We start from the raw sequence: 6,000 nt of genomic DNA on the forward strand, positions 1-6,000 counted from the left end.
TGTCTTTTTCAGAGGAAGATTTTTCACATTTCTGGGATGTTCTTGTTTTTAGGGCGGTAAGATTTCTTTCTTTCTTTTCTTCAATTCAGTGCAGGTGAGAGGGTGGGTGGGCAAGGGATGTTGTTTTTAGCTAGCATGTTAGATATAGTCGGGTGGGTGGGAGGGTTATTAGTGTTTGTTGTTGGTTTTTTTTTTTTTTTTTTTTTAATGAATCTTGCTTAATACTGTCCATTAGCTGTCATGCCCGGTCAACAAAATGCTTTAAATTTGAAAGTGTAGAACACATGGCTTGGTTGAGGGTTTTTTTTGTTTTGTTTTTGTGAGAAAAGCAAATGCAAATTTGGAGAAATTAACACGGGCATGTTGCCTGAGATTAGAATGACTAAGATAAGTTTTTGTTTTTTGTTTTTTTTTTTAATTTGTTCAAGGCAGACGTGGTGTAAGGAATATGCACCACCAGACTAACTGCCTGGGCCACAGAAACCTATGCTGCAAACCCTCCTGGTTGCTGACTGCCTCTTGACACTTTTCAAAATGGGCATTGCAGCGGTGGTGTGGATCCTGTCCATTAAGTGGAGAACTGGGGAAGTGAAGGGTTTTCCCCAGACCTTTAAGGTGGGTTCTTGTTTGGGTGTTTTGTTTTGTTTTTTTTTTTCTCCTCCCTTCTGGAGTTTTACTTCTAAATGATACACTGCAGGCCTCAGGCATGACAGGCAATGAGCAGGTGAAGAACCGATGGGAAAGTGTTCAAAAACTCCTGTGTTAGCTAACAGGCTTCTGAATGTATCGCTGTGGTCCACAGAGGAGGCTGGACAAGGTAGCAAGGAGATGATGTATCAGCTACTGCAGCCTTAAAACAAAGTTGGTGTCTCTTTGGACTTTAAAATTGTTCCTATGCAGCTTATTTTATTTTTAATCAAATAAACAAGAGGGTTTTTTCCATGGAAAGGCTGTGTCTGTGTGGTCCTTGATTTGAGAAAAAAGGAGGGTGTGTACACTGCCATCATGAAAGGGACATCTGTGATGGAGGATCCAGAGTGAGTGCTCTGGTCAGTGGATCAGATTGGGTCCATACAGTGTTTGCAGAGCAGATGGATACCATGTTTATGTTTTTTGTTTTTTTTTTTAACATAAACCAAATACACTTTTATTTATTTGGCTGCACTGCATCTTAATTGCAGCACATGGGATCTAGTTCCCCTACCAGCGATCAAACCCAGGGCCCCCTTGTATTGGGAGCACAGAGTCCTAGCCTAGCCGCTGGGCCACCAGGGAAGTCCCTCAAACACCTTTATTTTTTGAATTTTTTTTTGGCCATATCCTGTGGCATGTAGGATCTTTCTCCGACCAGGGATGGAAGCCAGGTCCCAGCAGTGAAACTGCCTAACTAACCCCTGGACCACCAGGGGACGTTCCCAACTTTTCTTTTTTTGCGGAGGGGCGTAAGGCAATTTTTATTTTAAAGAACAGTTTTAGGTTCATAACAGAAATTGAGACGAAGGCACAAAGATTTCCCAGAGGCCTCCTGCCCTCACACGTGCATAACCTTCCCCTGCAATCCACATCCTCCTGGTGTTTCTCTGAAATGATGCAATGATCTAGGACTAGGCAATGGTGATGGTTTTTACAAGTAAGTGGGTGAATTCTATGGTATATGAATAATCTCAATACGAAAAGGCACAGTACATCGGGTTATATTAAAAATTAATGCTTAAATGAAAGGTTTGATTGGTTTTTCTGGACTTGTATTGGGAGGGCCGCATGGCTAGCCTACCCTGAAAGTTGTAAGTGGTAGTGATATGGTGACACTTCCCAGCAGGGCTATTTCTTGGGCCTGGTGAGCCCTTGCTGAGTTCTGGTCCCTCTTCCAGGACCTCAGACAGTATTCTAAGGAAGGCAACATCACCAGCCTGGATTTAGGAATGAGGCGAATACACCCAGCCAACCAGAGATGTACATATGACCAAAATATGTACAGTTGTTACTTTCAAAATATTAAAAAATCAGTCCAATGAACATCATGAAAAAGTGAAAAGAGAAGGCTTGGCCTTGGAGAAAATACCTATAAAGGTATGAAAACCTAAAGGTCAGTCATGTCCAACCCTTTGTAACCCTGTGGACTGGAGCCCACCGAGCTCCTCGGTCCATGGAACTCTCCAGGCCGTACTGGAGTGGTTGCCATTCCCATCTCCAGGGGATCTTCTTGACCCAGGGATCGAACCCAAATCTCATGTGTCTCCTACACTGCAGGCAGCTTCTTTACCACAGAGCCACCAGGGAAGCCCCTTATAAAGGTATAAATAACAGCAAGTAATATTCCAGAATATTTAAAGAATTACACATCAATATGGAAAATACAGTCCAATTTGTAAAAAATAGGCAAAGGATCGGTTAGGTAATTTATAGAGCTCAGCTGCACTAGAGCTCAGGGAAATAACAAAACTAAGCAAAAATAAGATACCATTTTGTACTCAAAAGTTTGACAAAAATGTTAAAGTCTCATAGCAAGTGCTGGGAACTGTCATACACAGCTGGTGGGAGTGTACAACCGTTGGCAGGGGTATTTGTCAATACCTAGTAAATGGAAGACGTGGGTATGCACTGAGATCCATCCTTTCACCTGGAGTGTGCTTTGGAGAGACTCGCACAAGACATGAGAAGAGTACGCATGATACATTTATTCACTGGACTATAAAATGAATGACCAGGAGCTAACTGTGGGTGCATTTAAAAGTCGAAGGAGCTAGTTTCAGGGGGACTTGACGGTATACCTTTTTTGAAATATAAGTTCAAATTATTTGCTCAATGTGGAAAATACCTAAATCACAGAAATGAAGAAAATCAACTTTGTTTTATGCAAACTATAAAGGGCCAACCAAAGTCAAATGGTGTCTGATGAAATGGACAATTTTAAATTAGAAGCCAATATATGTTTGTCTCAGAGAAGTGCTGGATCTATAATAACTTTTAGTTACTTTTATTAACAATGTTTGGGCATATTAATGTTATATTTGTAATGCTATTTTTAAAGCAGCGATGGCGGTAAGAAAATACCCTTTACTCTTAAAAGCATTTTTAGCATGGTCTTGTTTAATCACTAAGTCGTGTCCAGTTCTTTTGTAACCCCATGGACTGTAGCCTGCCAAGCTCCTCTGTCCATGTGATTTCCCAGGCAAGAATACTGGAGTGGGTTGCCATTTCCTTCTCCATACAGTAAGACTTTTACATGTTTGAAAAAAGCTCAAAACAATACTACATATTGCGTTGTGTTTTTTTTGTTTGTTTGTTTTTTTTTGTTTTGCGGGATCGGGGGGTAGGTTGGGTGCACAGAGCACTCAGGTTCTTAGTTCCCAGACCAGAGATCAAACCCATCTCCCCTGCAGTGGAAGTGCAGAATCCTAACCACTGGACCACCAGGGGATTGCCGGGCCGGCATAGACTTCCTCTTGATCCTGCACACCCAGCCTAATGCCAGAATGAGGGTGTTCCTAGCAGAAAGGAGGCGGGGAGGTTGCCTTTTGGTGGGGAAGATGTGTGGGTTTTGAGCTAGGTTTGGAGGCAAATACTCCTGTAACATTGACAAATGTGAACATGACCTTGTTAATCCAAAATCATACAGACATTATTTTGGCTGGGTGTTCACCCACTCTTACCTCTCTTGCTTGGTGGATTCCGTGATGTGAATGTACTTTCTGCTCAACCAAGCCCTTCAATAGGGCTTGCTGGAACAGGTGGCCTAACAATTCTATTTTCTTGGATGGGGTAATTCCCTACTGTTCGACTCAGAAGATGTCTACTTTGATTTCAGTGATTGGAGGCTTATCTTGGCAACTTTCACAGTCAAGCATTCCCAACATTTAAAAACAGTGTTATTGAAGTAGAGTTGATAACATGTTTTAAAACAGCTATCACAGGTAACACAAATTCTATTTTTAGTAATGTGCAATATCCTTGTTACAAAAGGCTACAGACAGTATTTTCTGGACTGAGCTATTGTTGAATCTGAAACTTTAACTGTGTTCTTTTTTTGGCCAAGCAACATGTCTTGGGGGATCTTAGTTCCCTGACCCAGGATCGAACCGGTGCCCCGTGCAATGGAATTGTGGAGTCGTAACTGCTGGACTTCCAAGGAATTCCCAACACTTTTAAGTTTTTACAGTGGGTTCTGGGCAGGGACAGACTCTACTGCTTGAGGAGAGTTCAGCAGCAGCCTGGAACCACCATCTGCCAGATGAGCTGGGGTTAGCTGGGAGGGGCTGGCACACACTCTAATCTGGACTGAGAGATCTCATCAGGTTTGGGAATTCAGTTTAGGAATGTGCCTATAATGTTAAGGTCTGGGATGGGAGTGAGGAGAGAGAGGAGGAGGGATCCGCCCGGAACATACTGTCCCCTAGCCAGGAGGGCTGGGCAGGTGCCAGCACGTCAAGGTTCCCAGCCAGTTCCAGCAGAATCCCCGAGAAACAAGCTCTGTCGTGACTCCACCACCACCCATATTCACTGCACCTTCCACAGAGCAACATATTCTCCCGACTAGATCTCCCTCCAGTGCATTTTTCCTAAAGCAAGTGAGACCAAGATACAGGCAGGAGCCCACCTTGTGAGAGTATGGGCTTCCCTGGTGGCTCAGCCTATCAATGCAGGAGGCACGGGTTCAATCCCTGGGCCAGGAAGATCCCCTGGAGGAAGAGATGGCAACCCACTCCAGTGTTCTTGCCTGGAGAATTCCACGGACAGAGCAGCCTGGTGGACTAGACTGTGGGGTCGCAGAGAGTTGGACATGACTTCATGACTAAACAACAATCTCAGGTCATCAGGCATTAGATCCTGGAGGTGGGGGTACCTGCTATAGGGCACTGTTTTTTTGGTGAAATCGCTGACTGCTTGCCTCTGTCAAAGCACTTTGTAAGAAAAAAAAAAAAAAACTTGGTAGGCACTGCTTCCCTGTCCATCACCAACTCCTGAAGCTTGCTCAAACTCATGTCCATATAGTCAGTGATTCCATCCAACCATCTCATCCTCTGTCATCCCCTTCTTCTGCCTTTGATCCTTCCCAGCATCAGTCTTTTCCAATGAGTATATTGTGTATATATTATATACAATGAGTATATTGTGTATATATGTCTATATATACGCAATGAGGAGAAGGCAATGGCACCCCACTCCAGTACTCTTGCTTGGAAAATCCCAGGGATAGAGGAGCCTTGTGGGCTACAGTCCATGGAATCTCGAAGAGTCAGACATGACTTCCCTTTCACTTTTCACTTTCATGCATTGGAGAAGAAAATGGCAACCCACTCCACTGTTCTTGCCTGGAGAATCCCAGGGACAGAGGAGCCTGGTGGGCTGCCACGTATGGGGACACACAAAGTTGGACACGACTGAAGCGACGTAGCAGCAGCAGCAGCAGCATACACAATGAGTATATTGTGTTTGTATACATACAGTCTGTATATTGTGTATCTATATGTACAATGAGTACATTGCATATATATACAATATGTGTATATATATATTAAAAATATATAGGGACCTACTGTATAGCACAGGGAACTCTAAATATTCTGTACTGGCTTATATGGGAAAAAAATCTGAAAAAGATTGGACACATACATGGGTATAACTGATTCACTTTGCTGATTCATACCTGAAACTATCATTGTAAATCAACTGTTGTTCAGTGGCTCAGTCATGTCTGGCTCTTTGCAACCCCATGGACTGCAGCACGCCAGGCTTCCCTGTCTTTCACCATCTCTTGGAGCTTACTCAAACTCCAAAAAAAAGCTATCAGCATTGAGTCAGTGATACCATCAAACCATCTCATGCTCTGTCGTCCCCTTCTCCTGCCTTTAATCTTTCCCAGCATCAGAGCTTTTTCTAATGAGTCGGCCCTTCACATCAGATGGCCAAAATATTGGAGCTTCAGTCTCAGCCTCAGTCCTTCTAATGAATATTCAGGACTGATTTCCTTTAGGATTGACTGGTTTGATCTCCTTGCCA

The sequence above is a fragment of the Ovis canadensis genome, chromosome 19, assembly GCF_042477335.2.
Source record: "Ovis canadensis isolate MfBH-ARS-UI-01 breed Bighorn chromosome 19, ARS-UI_OviCan_v2, whole genome shotgun sequence".
NCBI lineage: Eukaryota > Metazoa > Chordata > Mammalia > Artiodactyla > Bovidae > Ovis > Ovis canadensis.